General features: G+C 48.9%; 1 protein-coding gene across 1 annotated transcript in view; it reads right to left on the bottom strand.

Moving 5' to 3' along the window:
- The window catches only part of CFAP300 (cilia and flagella associated protein 300), a 158,367-nt gene that overhangs the window by 96,439 nt on the left and 36,372 nt on the right, over positions 1–25,556 (bottom strand). The gene's annotated exons all lie outside the window — the stretch shown is intronic.

Raw genomic sequence — 25,556 nt, 5'->3', positions numbered from 1 at the left:
AAATCTATCACCTAAATGGGTTATTCCACTCTTAAACAAATTTTAAACATGACCAACTGCAACTAAAGGTGAATACACTGAATAATGTTTCTCTTCTGAGTTTTTCACCAAGTGATTTATATCATCCAGGTAAAGAGGCTGGGTTTTGTTTTTTTCCATTTTTGCAGTCGTTGTATCCAACGCAGAATTTAGCTATATCCAATGGCATCTGCCCACATAGGATGGTAGTGGGTAGTAACTAGAGTTGCACATTCCTGCCCCCGTTTTGGTATATCTTATGAGGGAGAGATAGATGTTGGAATCCATTTTATAATTGGACAAGCAATGTTTCCATGTCTACTGTTCCTGACCTGGACTTGCCACACGGTATAATGACACCTACTAGGGAGAAATGCGGAGAAATGCAGAGGACTGATGAAGGTTTAGTCAACAGGCTGCACAAATGTGATTAATAATAAGATTTTACTCACCGGTAAATCTATTTCTCGTAGTCCGTAGTGGATGCTGGGACTCCGTAAGGACCATGGGGAATAGCGGCTCCGCAGGAGACTGGGCACAACTAAAGAAAGCTTTAGGACTACCTGGTGTGCACTGGCTCCTCCCTCTATGACCCTCCTCCAGACCTCAGTTAGGAAACTGTGCCCGGAAGAGCTGACACAATAAGGAAAATAAGATTTTACTCACCGGTAAATCTATTTCTCGTAGTCCGTAGTGGATGCTGGGAACTCCGTAAGGACCATGGGGAATAGACGGGCTCCGCAGGAGACTGGGCACTCTAAAAGAAAGATTAGGTACTATCTGGTGTGCACTGGCTCCCCCCACTATGACCCTCCTCCAGACCTCAGTTAGGATACTGTGCCCGGAAGAGCTGACACAATAAGGAAGGATTTTGAATCCCGGGTAAGACTCATACCAGCCACACCAATCACACCGTATAACTTGTGATACTATACCCAGTTAACAGTATGAAATATAACTGAGCCTCTCAACAGATGGCTCAACAATAACCCTTAGTTAGGCAATAACTACATACAAGTATTGCAGACAATCCGCACTTGGGATGGGCGCCCAGCATCCACTACGGACTACGAGAAATAGATTTACCGGTGAGTAAAATCTTATTTTCTCTGACGTCCTAGTGGATGCTGGGAACTCCGTAAGGACCATGGGGATTATACCAAAGCTCCCAAACGGGCGGGAGAGTGCGGATGACTCTGCAGCACCGAATGAGAGAACTCAAGGTCCTCCTCAGCCAGGATATCAATTTTGTAGAATTTAGCAAACGTGTTTGCCCCTGACCAAGTTGCAGCTCGGCAAAATTGTAAAGCCGAGACCCCTCGGGCAGCCGCCCAAGATGAGCCCACTTTCCTCGTGGAATGGGCTTTTACTGATTTAGGATGCGGCAATCCAGCCGCAGAATGCTCCAGCTGAATTGTGCTACAAATTCAGCGAGCAATAGTCTGCTTAGAAGCAGGAGCACCTATTTTGTTGGGTGCCTACAGGATAAAAAGCGAGTCAGTTTTCCTGACTCCAGCCGTCCTGGAAATATAAATTTTTAAGGCCCTGACTACGTCCAGTAACTTGGAATCTTCCAAGTCCCTAGTAGCCGCAGGCACTACAATAGGTTGGTTCAAGTGAAAAGCTGATACCACCTCAGGGAGAAACTGGGGACGAGTCCTCAATTCTGCCCTATCCATATGGAAAATCAGATAAAGGCTTTTACATGACAAAGCCGCCAATTCTGACACACGCCTGGCCGAAGCCAAGGCCAATAACATGACCACTTTCCACGTGAGATATTTCAAATCCACAGTTTTAAGTGGCTCAAACCAATGTGATTTTAAGAAACTCAACACCACGTTGAGATCCCAAGGTGCCACAGGAGGCACAAAAGGGGGCTGAATATGTAGCACTCCCTTTACAAATGTCTGAACTCCAGGCAGTGAAGCCAGTTCTTTCTGGAAGAAAATCGACAGAGCCGAAATCTGGACCTTAATGGAACCCAATTTTAGGCCCATAGTCACCCCTGACTGTAGGAAGTGCAGAAAACGACCCAGCTGAAAATCCTCTGTTGGGGCCTTCCTGGCCTCACACCACGCAACATATTTTCGCCAAATACGGTGATAATGGTTTGCGGTTACTTCTTTCCTGGCTTTTATCAGCGTAGGAATGACTTCTTCCGGAATGCCCTTTTCCTTTAGGATCCGGAATTCAACCGCCATGCCGTCAAACGCAGCCATGGTAAGTCTTGGAACAGACAGGGCCCCTGCTGTAGCAGATCCTGTCTGAGCGGTAGAGGCCATGGGTCCTCTGATATCATTTCTTGAAGTTCTGGGTACCAAGCTCTTCTTGGCCCATCCGGAACCACGAGTATCGTTCTTACTCCTCGTTTTCTTATTATTCTCAGTACCTTTGGTATGAGAGGCAGAGGAGGGAATACATAAACCGACTGGTACACCCACGGTGTCACTAGAGCGTCCACAGCTATTGCCTGAGGGTCCCTTGACCTGGCGCAATATCTAGTTTTTTGTTTAGGCGGGACGCCATCATGTCCACCTGTGGCCTTTCCCAACGGTTTACCAACAGTTGGAAGACTTCTGGATGAAGTCCCCACTCTCCCGGGTGTAGGTCGTGTCTGCTGAGGAAGTCTGCTTCCCAGTTGTCCACTCCCGGAATGAACACTGCTGACAGTGCTAAGACGTGATTTTCCGCCCATCGGAGAATCCTTGTGGCTTCTGCCATCGCCATCTTGCTTCTTGTGCCGCCCTGTCGGTTTACATGGGCGACTGCCGTGATGTTGTCTGATTGGATCAGTACCGGCTGGTTTTGAAGCAGAGGCCTTGCCAGACTTAGGGCATTGTAAATGGCCCTCAGTTCCAAAATATTTATGTGTAGGGACGACTCCTGACTTGACCAAAGTCCTTGGAAATTTCTTCCCTGTGTGACTGCCCCCCAGCCTCGAAGGCTGGCATCCGTGGTTACCAGGACCCAGTCCTGTATGCCGAATCTGCGGCCCTCTTGAAGATGAGCACTCTGCAGCCACCACAGTAGAGATACCCTGGTCCTTGGAGACAGGGTTATCAGCCGATGCATCTGAAGATGCGATCCCGACCACTTGTCCAAGAGGTCCCACTGAAAGGTTCTTGCATGGAACCTGCCGAATGGAATTTTGCTTCGTAAGAAGCTACCATTTTTCCCAGGACTCGTGTGCAGTGATGCACCGATACCTGTTTTGGTTTCAGGAGGTCTCTGACTAGAGATGACAGCTCCTTGGCTTTCTCCTGCGGGAGAAACACTTTTTTCTGTTCTGTGTCCAGAACCATCCCCAGGAACAGTAGGCGTGTGGTAGGAACCAGCTGTGACTTTGGAATGTATAGAATCCATCCGTGCTGTTGTAGCACTTCCCGAGATAGTGCTACTCCGACCAACAACTGCTCCTTGGACCTCGCCTTTATAAGGAGATCGTCCAAGTACGGGATAATTAAAACTCCCTTTTTTCGAAGGAGTATCATCATTTCTGCCATTACCTTGGTAAAGACCCTCGGTTCCGTGGACAGTCCAAACGGCAGTGTTTGGAATTGGTAATGGCAATCCTGTACCACAAATCTGAGGTACTCATGGTGAGGATGGTAAATGGGGACATGTAGGTAAGCATCCTTGATGTCCAGGGATACCATGTAATCCCCCTCCTCCAGGCTTGCAATAACCGCCCTGAGCGATTCCATCTTGAACTTTAATTTTTTTATGTATGTGTTCAAGGATTTCAAATTTAAAATGGGTCTCACCTAGAGATGAGCGCCTGAAATTTTTCGGGTTTTGTGTTTTGGTTTTGGGTTCGGTTCCGCGGCCGTGTTTTGGGTTCGACCGCGTTTTGGCAAAACCTCACCGAATTTTTTTTGTCGGATTCGGGTGTGTTTTGGATTCGGGTGTTTTTTTCAAAAAACCCTAAAAAACAGCTTAAATCATAGAATTTGGGGGTCATTTTGATCCCATATTATTATTAACCTCAAAAACCATAATTTCCACTCATTTTCAGTCTATTCTGAATACCTCACACCTCACAATATTATTTTTAGTCCTAAAATTTGCACCGAGGTCGCTGGATGACTAAGCTAAGCGACCCTAGTGGCCGACACAAACACCTGGCCCATCTAGGAGTGGCACTGCAGTGTCACGCAGGATGGCCCTTCCAAAAAACACTCCCCAAACAGCACATGACGCAAAGAAAAAAAGAGGTGCAATGAGGTAGCTGTGTGACTAAGCTCAGCGACCCAAGTGCCCGACACAAACACCTGGCCCATCTAGGAGTGGCACTGCAGTGTCACGCAGGATGTCCCTTCCAAAAAACCCTCCCCAAACAGCACATGACGCAAAGAAAAAAAGAGGCGCAATGAGGTAGCTGTGTGAGTAAGATTAGCGACCCTAGTGGCCGACACAAACACCGGGCCCATCTAGGAGTGGCACTGCAGTGTCACGCAGGATGTCCCTTCCAAAAAACCCTCCCCAAACAGCACATGACGCAAAGAAAAATAAAAGAAAAAAGATGTGCAAGATGGAATTGTCCTTGGGCCCTCCCACCCACCCTTATGTTGTATAAACAGGACATGCACACTTTAACCAACCCATCATTTCAGTGACAGGGTCTGCCACACGACTGTGACTGATATGACGGGTTGGTTTGGACCCCCACCAAAAAAGAAGCAATTAATCTCTCCTTGCACAAACTGGCTCTACAGAGGCAAGATGTCCACCTCATCATCATCCTCCGATATATCACCGTGTACATCCCCCTCCTCACAGATTATCAATTCGTCCCCACTGGAATCCACCATCTCAGCTCCCTGTGTACTTTGTGGAGGCAATTGCTGCTGGTCAATGTCTCCGCGGAGGAATTGATTATAATTCATTTTAATGAACATCATCTTCTCCACATTTTCTGGATGTAACCTCGTACGCCGATTGCTGACAAGGTGAGCGGCGGCACTAAACACTCTTTCGGAGTACACACTTGTGGGAGGGCAACTTAGGTAGAATAAAGCCAGTTTGTGCAAGGGCCTCCAAATTGCCTCTTTTTCCTGCCAGTATAAGTACGGACTGTGTGACGTGCCTACTTGGATGCGGTCACTCATATAATCCTCCACCATTCTTTCAATGTTGAGAGAATCATATGCAGTGACAGTAGACGACATGTCCGTAATCGTTGTCAGGTCCTTCAGTCCGGACCAGATGTCAGCATCAGCAGTCGCTCCAGACTGCCCTGCATCACCGCCAGCGGGTGGGCTCGGAATTCTGAGCCTTTTCCTCGCACCCCCAGTTGCGGGAGAATGTGAAGGAGGAGATGATGACAGGTCGCGTTCCGCTTGACTTGACAATTTTGTCACCAGCAGGTCTTTGCACCCCAGCAGACTTGTGTCTGCCGGAAAGAGAGATCCAAGGTAGGTTTTAAATCTAGGATCGAGCACGGTGGCCAAAATGTAGTGCTCTGATTTCAACAGATTGACCACCCGTGAATCCTTGTTAAGCGAATTAAGGGCTGCATCCACAAGTCCCACATGCCTAGCGGAATCGCTCCCTTTTAGCTCCTTCTTCAATGCCTCCAGCTTCTTCTGCAAAAGCCTGATGAGGGGAAAGACCTGACTCAGGCTGGCAGTGTCTGAACTGACTTCACGTGTGGCAAGTTCAAAGGGCATCAGAACCTTGCACAACGTTGAAATCATTCTCCACTGCGCTTGAGACAGGTGCATTCCACCTCCTATATCGTGCTCAATTGTATAGGCTTGAATGGCCTTTTGCTGCTCCTCCAACCTCTGAAGCATATATAGAGGGTTGAATTCCACCTCGTTACCACTTCTTGCTTCAGATGATGGCAGGGCAGGTTCAGTAGTTTTTGGTGGTGCTCCAGTCTTCTGTACGTGGTGCCTGTACGCCGAAAGTGTCCCGCAATTCTTCTGGCCACCGACAGCATCTCTTGCACGCCCCTGTCGTTTTTTAAAAAATTCTGCACCACCAAATTCAAGGTATGTGCAAAACATGGGACGTGCTGGAATTTGCCCATATTTAATGCACACACAATATTGCTGGCGTTGTCCGATGCCACAAATCCACAGGAGAGTCCAATTGGGGTAAGCCATTCTGCGATGATCTTCCTCAGTTGCCGTAAGAGGTTTTCAGCTGTGTGCGTATTCTGGAAACCGGTGATACAAAGCGTAGCCTGCCTAGGAAAGAGTTGGCGTTTGCGAGATGCTGCTACTGGTGCCGCCGCTGCTGTTCTTGCGGCGGGAGTCCATACATCTACCCAGTGGGCTGTCACAGTCATATAGTCCTGACCCTGCCCTGCTCCACTTGTCCACATGTCCGTGGTTAAGTGGACATTGGGTACAACTGCATTTTTTAGGACACTGGTGAGTCTTTTTCTGACGTCCGTGTACATTCTCGGTATCGCCTGCCTACAGAAGTGGAACCTAGATGGTATTTGGTAACGGGGGCACACTGCCTCAATAAATTGTCTAGTTCCCTGTGAACTAACGGCGGATACCGGACGCACGTCTAACACCAACATAGTTGTCAAGGACTCAGTTATCCGCTTTGCAACAGGATTACTGCTGTGATATTTCATCTTCCTCGCAAAGGACTGTTGGACAGTCAATTGCTTACTGGAAGTAGTACAAGTGGGCTTACGACTTCCCCTCTGGGATGACCATCGACTCCCAGCAGCAACAACAGCAGCGCCAGCAGCAGTAGGCGTTACACGCAAGGATGCATCGGAGGAATCCCAGGCAGGAGAGGACTCGTCAGAATTGCCAGTGACATGGCCTGCAGGACTATTGGCATTCCTGGGGAAGGAGGAAATTGACACTGAGGGAGTTGGTGGGGTGGTTTGCGTGAGCTTGGTTACAAGAGGAAGGGATTTACTGGTCAGTGGACTGCTTCCGCTGTCGGCCCAAGTTTTTGAACTTGTCACTGACTTATTATGAATGCGCTGCAGGTGACGTATAAGGGAGGATGTTCCGAGGTGATTAACGTCCTTACCCCTACTTATTACAGCTTGACAAAGGGAACACACGGCTTGACACCTGTTGTCCGCATTTCTGGTGAAATACTTCCACACCGAAGAGCTGATTTTTTTGGTATTTTCACCAGGCATGTCAACGGCCCTATTCCTCCCACGGACAACAGGTGTCTCCCCGGGTGCCTGACTTAAACAAACCACCTCACCATCAGAATCCTCCTGGTCAATTTCCTCCCCAGCGCCAGCAACACCCATATCCTCCTCATCCTGGTGTACTTCAACACTGACATCTTCAATCTGACTATCAGGAACTGGACTGCGGGTGCTCCTTCCAGCACTTGCAGGGGGCGTGCAAATGGTGGAAGGCGCATGCTCTTCACGTCCAGTGTTGGGAAGGTCAGGCATCGCAACCGACACAATTGGACTCTCCTTGTGGATTTGGGATTTCGAAGAACGCACAGTTCTTTGCGGTGCTACTGCTTTTGCCAGCTTGAGTCTTTTCATTTTTCTAGCGAGAGGCTGAGTGCCTCCATCCTCATGTGAAGCTGAACCACTAGCCATGAACATAGGCCAGGGCCTCAGCCGTTCCTTGCCACTCCGTGTGGTAAATGGCATATTGGCAAGTTTACGCTTCTCCTCCGACAATTTTATTTTAGGTTTTGGAGTCCTTTTTTTACTGATATTTGGTGTTTTGGATTTGACATGCTCTGTACTATGACATTGGGCATCGGCCTTGGCAGACGACGTTGCTGGCATTTCATCGTCTCGGCCATGACTAGTGGCAGCAGCTTCAGCACGAGGTGGAAGTGGATCTTGATCTTTCCCTAATTTTGGAACCTCAACATTTTTGTTCTCCATATTTTAATAGGCACAACTAAAAGGCACCTCAGGTAAACAATGGAGATGGATGGATACTAGTATACAATTATGGATGGACTGCCGAGTGCCGACACAGAGGTAGCTACAGCCGTGGACTACCGTACTGTACTGTGTCTGCTGCTAATATAGACTGGTTGATAAAGAGATGTAGTAGTAGTATGTATGTATAAAGAAGAAAGAAAAAAAAAACACGGGTAGGTGGTATACAATTATGGACGGACTGCCGAGTGCCGACACAGAGGTAGCTACAGCCGTTGACTACCGTACTGTACTGTGTCTGCTGCTAATATAGACTGGTTGATAAAGAGATGTAGTAGTAGTATGTATGTATAAAGAAGAAAGAAAAAAAAAACCACGGGTAGGTGGTATACAATTATGGACGGACTGCCCAGTGCCGACACAGAGGTAGCTACAGCCGTGGACTACCGTACTGTACTGTGTCTGCTGCTAATATAGACTGGTTGATAAAGAGATGTAGTAGTAGTATGTATGTATAAAGAAGAAAGAAAAAAAAACCACGGGTAGGTGGTATACAATTATGGACGGACTGCCCAGTGCCGACACAGAGGTAGCTACAGCCGTGGACTACCGTACTGTACTGTGTCTGCTGCTAATATAGACTGGTTGATAAAGAGATGTAGTAGTAGTAGTATGTATGTATAAAGAAGAAAGAAAAAAAAACCACGGGTAGGTGGTATACAATTATGGACGGACTGCCCAGTGCCGACACAGAGGTAGCTACAGCCGTGGACTACCGTACTGTACGGTGTCTGCTGCTAATATAGACTGGTTGATAAAGAGATGTAGTAGTAGTAGTAGTATGTATGTATAAAGAAGAAAGAAAAAAAAACCACGGGTAGGTGGTATACAATTATGGACGGACTGCCCAGTGCCGACACAGAGGTAGCTACAGCCGTGGACTACCGTACTGTACTGTGTCTGCTGCTAATATAGACTGGTTGATAAAGAGATGTAGTAGTAGTATGTATGTATAAAGAAGAAAGAAAAAAAAACCACGGGTAGGTGGTATACAATTATGGACGGACTGCCCAGTGCCGACACAGAGGTAACTACAGCCGTGGACTACCGTACTGTACTGTGTCTGCTGCTAATATAGACTGGTTGATAAAGAGATGTAGTAGTAGTAGTATGTATGTATAAAGAAGAAAGAAAAAAAAACCACGGGTAGGTGGTATACAATTATGGACGGACTGCCGAGTGCCGACACAGAGGTAGCTACAGCCGTGAACTACCGTACTGTGTCTGCTGCGACTGGATGATAAATAATGATATAAAAAATATATATATATCACTACTGCAGCCGGACAGGTATATATTATATAATGACGGACCTGCTGGACACTGTCTGTCAGCAGAATGAGTTTTTTATAGAATAAAAAAAAAACACCACACAAGTGAAGTCACACGACGAGTGTTTAACTTTTTCAGGCAATCACAATATAGTATACTATACTACTAACTATACTGGTGGTCAGGTCACTGGTCAGTCACACTGGCAGTGGCACTCCTGCAGCAAAAGTGTGCACTGTTTAATTTTAATAATAATATGTACTCCTGGCTCCTGCTATAACCTATAACTGGCACTGCAGTGCTCCCCAGTCTCCCCCACAATTATAAGATGTGTGAGCTGAGCACAGTCAGATACGAGTGTTTAACTTTTTCAGGCAATCACAATATAGTATACTATACTACTAACTATACTGGTGGTCAGTGTGGTCAGGTCACTGGTCAGTCACACTGGCAGTGGCACTCCTGCAGCAAAAGTGTGCACTGTTTAATTTTAATAATAATATGTACTCCTGGCTCCTGCTATAACCTATAACTGGCACTGCAGTGCTCCCCAGTCTCCCCCACAATTATAAGATGTGTGAGCTGAGCACAGTCAGATATATACATAGATGATGCAGCACACTGGGCTGAGCAGTGCACACAGATATGGTATGTGACTGAGTCACTGTGTATCGTTTTTTTCAGGCAGAGAACGGATATATTAAATAAAACTGCACTGTCTGGTGGTCACTGTGGTCAGTCACTAGTAAACTCTGCACTCTCTACAGTTCTACAGTACTCCTAAGCTCCAGTAAATCAGGTCAATCTCTCTCTCTCTCTCTTCTAATCTAAATGGAGAGGACGCCAGCCACGTCCTCTCCCTATCAATCTCAATGCACGTGTGAAAATGGCGGCGACGCGCGGCTCCTTATATAGAATCCGAGTCTCGCGAGAATCCGACAGCGTCATGATGACGTTCGGGCGCGCTCGGGTTAACCGAGCAAGGCGGGAAGATCCGAGTCGCTCGGACCCGTGAAAAAAAACATGACGTTCGTGCGGGTTCGGATTCAGAGAAACCGAACCCGCTCATCTCTAGTCTCACCGAACCGTCCGGTTTCGGTACCACAAACAGTGTGGAATAGTAACCCCGTCCTTGTTGAAGTAGGGGCACCTTGACTATCACCTGCTGGGAATACAGCTTGTGAATTGCCTCTAGCACAGCCTCCCTGCCTGAGGGAGTTGTCGGCAAGGCAGATTTGAGGAAACGGCGGGGGGGAGACGCCTCGAATTCCAGCTTGTACCCTTGAGATACTACTTGAAGGATCCAGGGATCCACCTGTGAGCGAGCCCACTGATCGCTGAAATTTTTGAGGTGGCCCCCCACCGTACCTGGCTACGCCTGTGGAGCCCCCGCGTCATGCGGTGGACTCAGAGGAAGCAGGGGAAGAATTTTGATTCTGGGAACTGGCTGACTGGTGCAGCTTTTTCCCTCTTCCCTCGTCTCTGTGCAGAAAGGAAGCGCCTTTGACCCGCTTGCTTTTCTGAAGCCGAAAGGACTGTACCTGATAATACAGTGCTTTCTTAGGCTGCGAGGAAACCTGAGGTAAAAAAATTTCTTCCCAGCTGTTGCTGTGGATACGAGGTCCCAGAGACCATCCCCAAACAATTCCTCACCCTTATAAGGCTCTATGTGCCTTTTAAAGTCAGCATCACCTGTCCAGTGTCGGGTCTCTAATACCCTCCTGACAGAATGGACATTGCATTAATTCTGGATGCCAGCCGGCAAAATATCCCTCTGTGCATCCCTCATATATAAGACGACGTCTTATGTTCGCAAAATAGTGTCCCTGTTTGACAGGGTTACAGACCACGCTGCAGCAGCACTATCTGCAGGTCTCAGTCTAGTACCTGAGTGTGTAAATACAGACTTCAGGATAGCCTCCTGCTTTTTATCAGCAGGTACCTTCAAAGTGGCCGTATCCTAAGACGGCAGTGCCACCTTTTTTGACAAAAACGTGTGAGCGCCTTATCCACCCTAGGGGATATCTCCCAGCGTAACTTATCCTCTGGCGGGACAGGGTACGCCATCAGTAACTTTTTAGAAATTACCAGTTTCTTATCGGGGGAACCCACGCTTTTTCACACTTCATTCACTCATTTGATGGGGGAACAAAACACTGCCTGCTTTTTCTCCCCAAACATAAAATCCTTTTTTAGTGGTACTTGGGTTAATGTCAGAAATGTGTAACACATTTTTTATTGCCGGGATCATGTAACGGATGTTCCTAGTGGATTGTGTATATGTCTCAACCTCATCGACACTGGAGTCAGACTTCGTGTCGACATCTGTGTCTGCCATCTGAGGGAGCGGGCGTTTTTGAGCCCCTGATGGCCTTTGAGATGCCTGGGCAGGCGCGGGCTGAGAAGCCGGCTGTCCCACAGCTGTTACGTCATCCAGCCTTTTATGTAAGGAGTTGACACTGTCGGTTTATACCTTCCACCTATCCATCCACTCTGGTGTCGGACCGACAGGGGGCGACATCACATTTATCGGCATCTGCTCTGCCATCACATAAGCCTCCTCATCAAACGTGTCGACACAGCCGTACCGACACACCGCACACACACACAGGGAATGCTCTGACTGAGGACAGGACCCCACACAGCCCTTTGGGGAGACAGAGAGAGAGTATGCCAGCACACACCAGAGCGCTATCTAATTTTGGGATTAACACTATATTGAGTGAATTTTTCCCAATAGCTGCTTGTATATACAATATTGCGCCTAAATTTTGTGCCCCCCCTCTCTTTTTAACCCTTTGAGCCTGAAAACTATAGGGGAGAGCCTGGGGAGCTGTCTTCCAGCTGCACTGTGAAGAGAAAATGGCGCCAGTGTGCTGAGGGAGAAGCCACGCCCCTTTTTCAACTGACTTTCTCCCGCTTTTTCTAGAATACTGGCAGGGGTAATTTTACATCTATATAGCCTCTAGGACTATATATGATGTAGATTTGCCAGCCAAGGTGTCATATATTGCCCTCAGGGCGCCCCCCCCAGTGCCCTGCACCCTCAGTGACCGGAGTGTGAAGTGTGCATGAGGAGCAATGGCGCACAGCTGCAGTGCTGTGCGCTACCTTGGTGAAGACCGAAGTCTTCTGCCGGCGATTTTCCGGACCTCTTCTTGCTTCTGGTTCTGTAAGGGGGACGGCGGCGCGGCTCCGGGAACGAACACCAAGGCCAGTTCCATGCGGTCGATCCCTCTGGAGCTAATGGTGTCCAGTAGCCTAAGAAGCCCAAGCTAGCTGCAAGCAGGTAGGTTCGCTTCTTCTCCCCTTAGTCCCTCGATGCAGTGAGCCTGTTGCCAGCAGGTCTCACTGTAAAATAAAAAACCTAAAATAAACTTTCTTTCTAGGAGCTCAGGAGAGCCCCTAGTGTGCATCCAGCTCGGCTGGGCACAGAAATCTAACTGAGGTCTGGAGGAGGGTCATAGTGGGAGGAGCCAGTGCACACCAGATAGTACCTAATCTTTCTTTTAGAGTGCCCAGTCTCCTGCGGAGCCCGTCTATTCCCCATGGTCCTTACGGAGTTCCCAGCATCCACTAGGACGTCAGGGAAAGGATTTTGAATCCCGGGTAAGACTCATACCAGCCACACCAATCACACCGTATAACTCGTGATACTATACCCAGTTAACAGTATGAAATATATAACTGAGCCTCTCAACAGATGGTTCAACAATAACCCTTTAGTTAAACAATAACTATATACAAGTATTGCAGACAATCCGTACTTGGGACGGGCGCCCAGCATCCACTATGGACTACGAGAAATAGATTTACCGGTGAGTAAAATCTTATTTTCTCTGACGTCCTAGTGGATGCTGGGAACTCCGTAAGGACCATGGGGATTATACCAAATCTCCCAAACGGGCGGGAGAGTGCGGATGACTCTGCAGCACCGAATGAGCGAACTCTAGGTCCTCCTCAGCCAGGGTATCAAACTTATAGAATTTAGCAAATGTGTTTGACCCCGACCAAGTAGCTGCTCGGCAAAGTTGTAAAGCAGAGACCCCTCGGGCAGCCGCCCAAGAAGAGCCCACCTTCCTCGTGGAATGGGCTTTTACAGATTTTGGATGCGGCAGTCCAGCCGTAGAATGTGCAAGTTGAATCGTGCTACAGATCCAGCGAACAATAGTCTGCTTTGAAGCAGGCGCACCCAACTTGTTGGGCGCATGCAGGATAAATAGCGAGTCAGTCTTTCTGACTCCAGCTGTCCTGGAAACATAGATTTTTAGGGCCCGGACTGCGTCCAGCAACTTGGAGTCCTCCAAGTCACGAGTAGCCGCAGGCACCACAATAGGCTGGTTCAAATGAAACGCTGAAACAACCTTTGGGAGAAATTGGGGACGAGTCCTCAATTCCGCCCTATCCATATGGAAAATCAGATAAGGGCTTTTACAAGACAAAGCCGCCAATTCTGACACACGCCTGGCCGAAGCCAAGGCCAATAACATGACCACTTTCCACGTGAGATATTTTAGTTCCACGGTTTTAAGTGGTTCAAACCAATGCGACTTTAGGAAATCCAACACCACGTTGAGATCCCAAGGTGCCACTGGGGGTACAAAAGGGGGCTGAATATGGAGCACTCCCTTAACAAATGTCTGAACTTCAGGTAGTGAAGCCAGTTCTTTTTGGAAGAAAATCGATAGAGCCGAAATCTGGACCTTAATGGAACCCAATTTTAGGCCCATAGTCACCCCTGACTGTAGGAAGTGCAGAAATCGACCTAGCTGAAATTCCTCCGTTGGGGCCTTCCTGGCCTCACACCACGCAACATATTTCCGCCATATGCGGTGATAATGGTTTGCGGTCACTTCTTTCCTAGCTTTAATTAGCGTAGGGATAACTTCCTCCGGAATGCCCTTTTCCTTCAGGATCCGGCGTTCAACCGCCATGCCGTCAAACGCAGCCGCGGTAAGTCTTGGAACAGACAGGGCCCCTGCTGCAGCAGGTCCTGTCTGAGCGGCAGAGGCCATGGGTCCTCTGAGATCATTTCTTGAAGTTCTGGGTACCAAGCTCTTCTTGGCCAATCCGGAACAATGAGTATAGTTCTTACTCCTCTCCTTCTTATTATTCTCAGTACCTTGGGTATGAGAGGCAGAGGAGGGAACACATACACCGACTGGTACACCCACTGTGTTACCAGAGCGTCCACAGCTATCGCCTGAGGGTCCCTTGACCTGGCGCAATATCTTTTTAGCTTTTTGTTGAGGCGGGACGCCATCATGTCCACCTGTGGCCTTTCCCACCGGTGTACAACCATTTGGAAGACTTCTGGATGAAGTCCCCACTCTCCCGGGTGGAGGTCGTGTCTGCTGAGAAAGTCTGCTTCCCAGTTGTCCACTCTGGGAATGAACACTGCTGACAGTGCTAACACATGATTTTCCGCCCATCGGAGAGTCCTTGTGGCTTCTGCCATCGCCATCCTGCTTCTTGTGCCGCCCTGACGGTTTACATGGGCGACCGCCGTGATGTTGTCTGACTGGATCAGCACCGGCTGGTGTTGAAGCAGGGGTCTTGCCTGACTTAGGGCATTGTAAATGGCCCTTAGTTCCAGAATATTTATGTGTAGGGAAGTCTCCTGACTTGTCCATAGTCCTTGGAAGTTTCTTCCCTGTGTGACTGCCCCCCAACCTCGAAGGCTGGCATCCGTGGTCACCAGGATCCAGTCCTGTGTGCCGAATCTGCGGCCCTCTAGAAGATGAGCACTCTGCAGACACCACAACAGCGACACCCTGGTCCTTGGAGACAGGGTTATCAGCCGATGCATCTGAAGATGCGATCCGGACCACTTGTCCAACAGATCCCACTGAAAGATCCTTGCATGGAACCTTCCGAATGAAATTGCTTCGTAAGAAGCCACCATCTTTCCCAGGACTCGCGTGCAGTGGTGCACCGACACCTGTTTTGGTTTTAGGAGGTCTCTGACTAGAGATGACAACTCCTTGGCCTTCTCCTCCGGGAGAAACACTTTTTTCTGTTCTGTGTCCAGAACCATCCCCAGGAACAGTAGACGCGTTGTAGGAACCAGCTGCGACTTTGGAATATTCAGGATCCAGCCGTGCTGTTGTAGCACTTCCCGAGCTAGTGCTACACCGATCAACAACTGTTCCCTGGACCTCGCCTTTATAAGGAGATCGTCCAAGTACGGGATAATTAAAACTCCCTTTCTCCGAAGGAGTATCATCATTTCGGCCATTACCTTGGTAAATACCCGCGGTGCCGTGGACAGACCAAACGGCAACGTCTGGAATTGGTAATGACAGTCCTGTACCACAAATCTGAGGTACTCCTGGTGAGGAGGGTAAATGGGGACATGCAGGTAAGCATCCTTGATGTCCAGTGATACCATGTAATCCCCCTCGTCCAGGCTTGCAATCACCGCCCTGAGCGATTCCATCTTGAACTTGAACCTTCTTATATAAGTGTTCAGGGATTTTAAATTTAAAATGGGTCTCACCGAACCGTCTGGTTTCGGTACCACAAACATTGTGGAATAGTAACCCCGTCCTTGTTGAAGGAGGGGTACCTTGATTATCACGTGCTGAGAATACAGCTTGTGAATCGCCTCCAGCACTGCCTCCCTGTCCGGGGGAGCTGTCGGCAAGGCAGATTTGAGGAAACGGCGAGGGGGAGACGTCTCGAATTCCAGCTTGTACCCCTGAGATACTACTTGTAGAATCCAGGGATCCACCCGTGAGCGAGCCCACTGGTCGCTGAAGTTCTTGAGACGGGCCCCCACCGTACCTGGCTCCGCCTGTGGAGCTCCAGCGTCATGCGGTGGACTTAAAGGAAGCGGGGGAGGACTTTTGTTCCTGGGAACTGGCTGTATGTTGTAGCTTTTTCCCTCTACCTCTGCCTCTGGGCAGAAAGGACGCGCCTCTAACCCGCTTGCCCTTCTGGGGCCGAAAGGACTGTACCTGATAATACGGTGCTTTCTTTGGCTGTGAGGGAACATGGGGTAAAAATGCTGACTTCCCAGCTGTCGCTGTGGAAACGAGGTCCGAGAGACCATCCCCAAACAACTCCTCACCCTTGTAAGGCAATACTTTCATGTGCCTTTTAGAATCTGCATCTCCTGTCCACTGCCGAGCCCACAATCCTCTCCTGGCAGAAATGGACATTGCGTTTATTTTAGATGCCAGCCGGCAAATATCCCTCTGTGCATCTCTCATGTACAAGACAGCGTCTTTAATATGCTCTACGGTTAGCAATATAGTGTCCCTGTCTAGGGTATCAATGTTTTCCGACAGGGAATCTGACCACGCAGCTGCAGCACTGCACATCCATGCTGAAGCAATAGCCGGTCTCAGTATAATACCTGAGTGTGTATATACAGACTTCAGGATAGCCTCCTTGTCACGATCCGGGTATCTGGACGCCATTACTTACCCTTCAGATGCCTCCTAAGGCTGGCTCAGCGTTCCAGGACCGGATCCCGCTGTTCCTGAGTTTCCACATGCAGAATGTCAGAGTGGTGATTTCATCAGCCGCGGCCTCCGCTGTGCCCGCGTGGTTAAATGTGCGCTTGTCAGTCTGGCGTCTCCTGTCTCCTGTGGCCAGCGTCGCCATTACTGTTTCAATTCTCACATGGATTACAAACCAAACTTCCCTCCAAGTGTCTGCATGGGCGCAGCCATCTTGGATTTTGTCATCTGAGCATTTCCACCAATCTGCTGTCTGTATTGTTGATTTGCATAATTGCCTAGCCAACCCCTTCCTTGCTGCAGGTATAAGTAAGCTGTGCCTGAGCAAGGAAGGCGTCAGTGCTTTGGTTGTCTAACCTAGTTCCAGTTTGTCTCTCTCCTGTGGTTGTCTTCCAGGTTCCAGCTCCTGTCTCCAGACTTCTGCTATAGAGACCCGCACCAGCATTCCATCTGCGGTGTAGCCTGACTCTCCGATCCATTCTGGACTCACCTGTTTCCAGCTACAACAATCACCTGCTTCCAGCCCAGCTTCCAGCAGTGTACAGCTTCTCTTAAAGGGCCGGTGTCCTTTCTGCAGTTTACCACTCTCCACCGGTATTATTATTTCACCGCTCTCAAACAATCACCTGCTTCCAGCCCAGCTTCCAGCAGTGTACAGCTTCTCTTAAAGGGCCGGTGTCCTTTTCTGCAGTTTACCACTCTCCACCGGTATTATTATTTCACCGCTCTCAAACTCCAAACTTCATTATTATTTCATCGCTCTCAAGTTCGTTTATTATTTAACTGGTTCCAGCCAGTATCCACTCCGTACCAACAACAGTCTGGTTCCAGCCAGTATCCACAGCAGCCGTTTTACCTACAGCAGCCCAGCCTTTCCTGGAACATCAGCTGGTACGATCCTGGGTTCTCTCCATTGCTACAGTCAGGCCTGGTAAGGACTTTCCAACTAGAAGATTATAAGAACTGTCTCACACTACAAGTGCCTGTGGCCCTTGCCACCCTGTAGTACCCAGGAATTGTATTTATCCTCTGTTGACTTTTATGTTTCCTTTTACTGCTGCTGTGTTACGGAGTTTGTCATAATAAACATCATTGACTTTTATCCTGGTTGTCGTGGTCACGCCTTCGGGCAGTTATTCTACATGTTACTTACATGTCTAGGGGTCTGATACAACCGCCCAGGTTCCGTTACATCTCAGCCCCTACAACTGAGGCTGCCTCCCGTCAGCTCAGACCCTCAGTTGTGACAGTAAGCACTGACCTAATGAATCCAGCCGGAGACCAGGATCAAGCAGCCAGGCCGATGCAAGAACTGGCAGCCCGACTTGAACATCAGGAGGCTGCACAGGGCCACATCATCCGCTGTCTCCAGGATCTCTCTACACGGCTGGATGGGATTCAAACGACCCTCCGTGGACCTGGCACGTCCGGTGCGTCCACTACAGTGACACCAGCTGTAACCCCACCCACCTTACCCATTTCCAGTCCACATCTTCATCTTCCAACGCCAGCAAAATTTGATGGATCTCCAAGGTTCTGCAGGGGATTTCTCAATCAATGTGAAATCCACTTTGAGCTTCTACCTGGCAATTTCTTCAGTGACCGTACCAAAATTCCCTATATCATCTCCCTTCTCAGTGGCTCAGCCCTTGACTGGGCATCACCTTTATGGGAGAAGTCTGATCCCCTGCTATCCTCCTATACTGACTTTGTAGCTACATTCAGGCGCATCTTCGACGAGCCAGGCCGGATAACATCTGCTTCATCTGAGATTCTCCGTTTACGCCAGGGAACACGTACTGTGGGACAGTATCTTATACAGTTTAAAATCCTGGCATCCGAACTGGCATGGAACGACGAGGCCCTGTATGCTGCATTCTGGCATGGCTTATCAGAACGCATCAAGGATGAGTTAGCTACCAGAGACTTGCCCTCTAAGTTGGATGAGCTAATTTCTCTTTGCACGAAGGTTGATCTACGTTTCAGAGAGAGAGCAACCGAGCGAGGAAGATCATCTACTCCTAAATCTTCTGCTCCTCCTCCTCGTCAACCATCTCCATCCAAGGATGAGCCTATGCAAATTAGTCGTTCCCGTCTATCTCCCGCTGAGCGCCGAAGACGTCTCTCTGAGTCTCTCTGTCTCTACTGTGCAGCTCCGTCGCACACTATCAATGCCTGTCCCAAACGTCCGGGAAACTCCAGATCCTAGCTCGCCAAGGAGAGGGCCGGCTAGGAGTAATGATCTCCTCTCCATCTCCTCATGACTGTAACCTCCCAGTGTCGCTCCAAATTGCTCAACGTTACAGGAACGTCATTGCCCTCCTTGATTCCGGAGCAGCTGGGAATTTCATAACCGAAGCTTATGTTAAACGGTGGTCCCTACCCACCGAGAGACTGTCCTCGTCCATCTCTTTGACTGCCGTGGATGGCAGCAAGATTTTTGACGCAGTCATTTCCTTAAGGACTCTTCCAGTTCGTCTGAGAGTGGGAGTTCTTCATTCTGAGTATATTTCTTTTTTAGTGATTCCAAGAGCCACACATCTAGTGGTTTTAGGCCTTCCATGGCTCCGTCTCCACAACCCATCAATTGACTGGACGACTACGCAAATACTGGCATGGGGTCCCTCCTGTGCTGAGACTTGTTTAGCCAAAGTTCTTCCTGTTTGTTCTTCCTTCCCCAGGTCATCTGATGTTCCGCCTCCTCCATATCAAGACTTCACGGACGTGTTCAGTAAAGCCTCTGCTGATATCCTTCCTCCTCATAGAGAATGGGACTGCCCAATCGACCTCATTCCAGGGAAGGTTCCACCGCGAGGCCGAACTTATCCGTTGTCTCTGCCTGAGACACACTCCATGGAAGAGTACATCAAAGAGAACCTGGCGAAGGGTTTCATCCGACCATCTTCTTCTCCAGCCGGCGCAGGCTTCTTCTTCGTTAAGAAGACGGTGGTCTGCGTCCGTGCATCGACTACAGAGGTCTGAACGACATTACCGTCAAGAACCGATACCCTTTACCCCTGATTACCGAGCTCTTTGATAGAGTTAGTGGTGCAACTATTTTCACAAAGCTGGACTTGAGGGGTGCCTACAATCTCATCCGAATCCGTGAGGGTGACGAGTGGAAGACCGCCTTTAACACCCGTGACGGACATTATGAGTACCTCGTCATGCCCTTCGGATTGAGCAATGCTCCAGCAGTCTTCCAGCACTTCGTGAATGAGATTTTCAGGGACATCTTGTACCGCCATGTCGTGGTTTATCTAGACGACATCCTCATCTTTGCTAATAATCTCGAAGATCATCGTTTCTGGGTAAAAGAGGTTCTTTCCAGTCTCCGTGTCAATCACCTCTATTGTAAATTGGAGAAGTGTGTGTTTGAAGTTAAAACCATTCCGTTTCTAGGTTACATTGTGTCCGGTTCCGGACTAGAGATGGATCCTGAGAAACTCCAAGCAATCCAGAATTGGCCTATACCCTTAAGCCTCAAAGGGGTCCAGAGGTTCTTAGGGTTCGCCAATTATTATAGAAAATTTATACGAGACTTTTCCACCATTGTGGCGCCTATCACTGCATTAACCAAGAAAGGTGCTAATCCGTCCAAGTGGTCCGAGGAAGCTACACAGGCCTTTCACCTTCTGAAGCAACGGTTCATCTCTGCACCAGTTCTGAAACAGCCCGACACCGACTCTCCTTTTATCTTAGAGGTAGATGCCTCCTCCGTTGGAGTAGGAGCAGTGTTATCCCAGAGGGCCAAAGATGGACATCTACATCCTTGCAGTTTCTTCTCCCGGAAGTTCTCCCCAGCTGAGCGCAACTATGCCATTGGCGATCAGGAGTTGCTAGCCATCAAGCTCGCTCTGGAGGAGTGGAGATACCTGTTGGAGGGAGCTTCCCACTCAATCACCATTCTTACCGACCACAAAAATCTTTTATATCTCAAAGGCGCACAATGTCTGAATCCTCGTCAGGCCAGATGGGCACTTTTCTTCTCTAGGTTTGACTTTAAACTCCAGTTCTGTCCGGGTTCTCAGAATCGTAAGGCCGATGCCCTTTCCCGCTCATGGGAGCAAGAAAATGAGTCCGAGTCTGCAGACAAGCATCCTATTATTAATCCGTTGGCATTCTCCACGGTAGGGATGGACTCTACGCCTCCACCAGGGAAAAGTTTTGTTAAGCCAGTTCTAAGGAAGAAGCTCATGCATTGGGCCCATGCTTCCCGTTTTGCTGGACATACAGGCATTCAGAAAACCCTTGAATTTATTTCTAGGTCCTACTGGTGGCCAACTCTGAAGAAGGACGTTATGGAATTTATTGCCTCCTGCCCAAAGTGTGCCCAACACAAAGTCTCCCGCCAGTCGCCTGCGGGGCAACTGGTTCCATTATCTGTTCCCCGTCGACCTTGGACCCATTTGTCGATGGACTTTGTTTCCGATCTACCTATCTGCAACAAGTTTAATACCATCTGGGTGGTAGTTGACCGGTTCACCAAGATGGCACATTTCATCCCTCTCACCGGTCTTCCGTCAGCTTCCAAGTTGGCTCAAGTGTTTATACAAGAGATCTTCCGACTTCACGGTCTTCCTGAAGAGATCATCTCGGATCGTGGAGTACAATTTGTAGCCAAATTTTGGCGAAGTTTGTGTCAAGCCCTCCAAATCAAGTTAAAGTTTTCCACGGCTTACCATCCTCAGACCAATGGTCAAACCGAGAGGGTGAATCAGGACTTGGAGGCCTTCCTACGTATATATGTGTCTTCCTCTCAAGATGACTGGGTTCAACTCCTTCCTTGGGCCGAGTTCAGCCACAACAATCAATACCATTCCTCATCTTCTTCTACACCATTCTTCATTAATTATGGATTCCACCCTAAAGTCCCAGAATTCCAACCGCTTCCCGCAACTTCTGTTCCAGCAGTGGATGTCACCTTGCGTCAGTTTTCAAATAACTGGAGGAACGTCCGCGCAGCCCTGCTTAAAGCCTCATTCAGGTATAAGAAGTTTGCCGATAGAAAGCGTAGAGCGGTTCCTGCCCTCAAGGTGGGTGATCGTGTGTGGCTGTCCACGAAGAATTTGAGGTTGAGAGTTCCCAGCATGAAATTTGCACCTCGCTACATCGGACCCTTCAAGATTGAACAAGTCATCAATCCTGTTGCCTACAGGTTACAGTTACCATCCTTCTTGAAAATACCCAGGACATTTCATGTTTCTTTGTTGAAACCGCTGATCCTGAATCGGTTTCATTCCGCACTTCCTCCAGCTCCCAAAGTTCAGACTCAACGGGGAGTCGAGTACGAGGTGGCCAAGATTTTGGACTCACGTTTCCGTTACGGTCAGTTACAATACCTCATTGACTGGAAGGGCTATGGTCCTGAAGAACGCTCTTGGACCAATGCCTCAGACGTCCATGCTCCTGCCTTGGTCCGAAATTTCCACGCAAAGTTTCCTTTAAAGCCTAAGAAGTGTCCTGGGGCCACTCCTAAAGGGGGGGGGGGGGGTGCTGTCACGATCCGGGTATCTGGACGCCATTACTTACCCTTCAGATGCCTCCTAAGGCTGGCTCAGCGTTCCAGGACCGGATCCCGCTGTTCCTGAGTTTCCACATGCAGAATGTCAGAGTGGTGATTTCATCAGCCGCGGCCTCCGCTGTGCCCGCGTGGTTAAATGTGCGCTTGTCAGTCTGGCGTCTCCTGTCTCCTGTGGCCGGCGTCGCCATTACTGTTTCAATTCTCACATGGATTACAAACCAAACTTCCCTCCAAGTGTCTGCATGGGCGCAGCCATCTTGGATTTTGTCATCTGAGCATTTCCACCAATCTGCTGTCTGTATTGTTGATTTGCATAATTGCCTAGCCAACCCCTTCCTTGCTGCAGGTATAAGTAAGCTGTGCCTGAGCAAGGAAGGCGTCAGTGCTTTGGTTGTCTAACCTAGTTCCAGTTTGTCTCTCTCCTGTGGTTGTCTTCCAGGTTCCAGCTCCTGTCTCCAGACTTCTGCTATAGAGACCCGCACCAGCATTCCATCTGCGGTGTAGCCTGACTCTCCGATCCATTCTGGACTCACCTGTTTCCAGCTACAACAATCACCTGCTTCCAGCCCAGCTTCCAGCAGTGTACAGCTTCTCTTAAAGGGCCGGTGTCCTTTCTGCAGTTTACCACTCTCCACCGGTATTATTATTTCACCGCTCTCAAACAATCACCTGCTTCCAGCCCAGCTTCCAGCAGTGTACAGCTTCTCTTAAAGGGCCGGTGTCCTTTTCTGCAGTTTACCACTCTCCACCGGTATTATTATTTCACCGCTCTCAAACTCCAAACTTCATTATTATTTCATCGCTCTCAAGTTCGTTTATTATTTAACTGGTTCCAGCCAGTATCCACTCCGTACCAACAACAGTCTGGTTCCAGCCAGTATCCACAGCAGCCGTTTTACCTACAGCAGCCCAGCCTTTCCTGGAACATCAGCTGGTACGATCCTGGGTTCTCTCCATTGCTACAGTCAGGCCTGGTAAGGACTTTCCAACTAGAAGATTATAAGAACTGTCTCACACTACCAGTGCCTGTGGCCCTTGCCACCCTGTAGTACCCAGGAATTGTATTTATCCTCTGTTGACTTTTATGTTTCCTTTTACTGCTGCTGTGTTACGGAGTTTGTCATAATAAACATCATTGACTTTTATCCTGGTTGTCGTGGTCACGCCTTCGGGCAGTTATTCTACATGTTACTTACATGTCTAGGGGTCTGATACAACCGCCCAGGTTCCGTTACATCTCAGCCCCTACAACTGAGGCTGCCTCCCGTCAGCTCAGACCCTCAGTTGTGACACTCCTGCTTTCTATCTGCAGGCTCCTTTAGGGCGGCCGTGTCCGGAGACGGTAGTGCCACCTTTTTTGACAGACGTGTGAGCGCTTTATCCACCCTAGGGGATGTCTCCCAACGTGACCTGTCCTCTGGCGGGAAAGGGTACGCCATTAGTAACTTTTTAGAAATTACCAGTTTCTTATCGGGGGAAGCCCACGCTTCTTCACACACTTCATTTAATTCATCAGATGGGGGAAAAACTACCGGTAGTTTTTTCTCTCCAAACATAATACCCTTTTTTGTGGTACCTGGGGTAATATCAGAAATATGCAACACATTTTTCATTGCCGTAATCATGTAACGGGTGGCTCTATTGGAATGTACACTAGTCTCATCATCGTCGACACTGGAGTCAGTATCCGTGTCGACATCTGTGTCTGCCATCTGAGGTAGCGGGCGTTTTAGAGCCCCTGATGGCTTTTGAGACGTCTGGGCAGGCACAGGCTGAGAAGTCGGCTGCCCCACATCTGCTATGTCGTCAAACCTTTTATGTAAGGAGTTGACACAGTCGCGTAATTCCTGCCACATAACCATCCACTCAGGTGTCGACCCCGCAGGGGGTGACATCACATTTATCGGCACCTGCTCCGCCTCCACATAAGCCTCCTTATCAAACATGTCGACACAGCCGTACCGACACACGCACACACACAGGGAATGCTCTGACTGAGGACAGGACCCCACAAAGTCCTTTGGGGAGACAGAGAGAGAGTATGCCAGCACACACCAGAGCGCTATATATAATGTAGGGATTCACACTATACATACAGTGATTTTTCCCTTATAGCTGCTATTAGTATACAGATACTGCGCCTAAATTTAGTGCCCCCCCTCTCTTTTTTACCCTATGAAGTCTGGAAACTGCAGGGGAGAGCCTTGGGAGCGTCCTTCCAGCGGAGCTGTGAGAGGAAATGGCGCCAGTGTGCTGAGGGAGATAGCCCCGCCCCTTTCTCGGCGGGCTTCTCCCGCTTTTTATGGAATATATGTCAGGGGATTTTACACATATATAGTCTTAATGACTATATTATGTGTTATTTTGCCAGTAAGGTACTCTTATTGCAGCCCCAGGGCGCCCCCCCCAGCGCCCTGCACCCATCAGTGACCGGAGTGTGTGGTGTGCATGGGGAGCAATGGCGCACAGCTGCAGTGCTGTGCGCTACCTTAATGAAGACCGAAGTCTTCTGCCGCCGATTTTCAGGAACATCTTCTTGCTTCTGGCTTTGCAAGGGGGACGGCGGCGCGGCTCCGGGACCGGACGACCGAGGCTGGGCCTGTGTTCGATCCCTCTGGAGCTAATGGTGTCCAGTAGCCTAAGAAGCCCAAGCTAGCTGCAAGCAGGTAGGTCCGCTTCTCTCCCCTATGTCCCTCGTAGCAGTGAGTCTGTTGCCAGCAGATCTCACTGAAAATAAAAAACCTAAATATAACTTTCTTTTCTAAGAGCTCAGGAGAGCCCCTAGTGTGCATCCAGCTCGGCCGGGCACAAAATTCTAACTGAGGTCTGGAGGAGGGTCATAGAGGGAGGAGCCAGTGCACACCAGGTAGTCCTAAAGCTTTCTTTAGTTGTGCCAAGTCTCCTGCGGAGCCGCTATTCCCCATGGTCCTTACGGAGTTCCCAGCATCCACTAGGACGTCAGAGAAAAGGGGTATTACAGCTTGGCGTGTGATTTTACACCCCCACCACCTCGGTATACTGTGTGGTGTGCCATCCTTCCCTGGGACAAGTTCCATTTGTGTCATTATTTCTGAGTATAATATGGTTGTCCTCACTACTGGATTAGGATATTACCTGATTTGGCCTTAACACGGAGTACAGGGGTACTGCACTTAATAGAAGCTAGTTCCAACAAGTAGCACATAAATATATAAATATGGAAATGTCATCAACATACGTTATGTCTGCTGGACACAAAGTGGCTTTGCCCTGGCATCTGATAAAGTCATTTACAATCAATTTCCACTCTGTTACTATAAGTCTGCCACTAAATACATCTGCAGATCTCACATTTGCTGTAATTGCTGTACAGGCATTTCACCTTCTA

This window comes from Pseudophryne corroboree, chromosome 2, assembly GCF_028390025.1.
Source record: "Pseudophryne corroboree isolate aPseCor3 chromosome 2, aPseCor3.hap2, whole genome shotgun sequence".
NCBI classification, from domain to species: domain Eukaryota; kingdom Metazoa; phylum Chordata; class Amphibia; order Anura; family Myobatrachidae; genus Pseudophryne; species Pseudophryne corroboree.
Note: the sequence above shows the minus strand (reverse complement) of the source record. Positions and strands in the feature narration are given on the sequence as shown.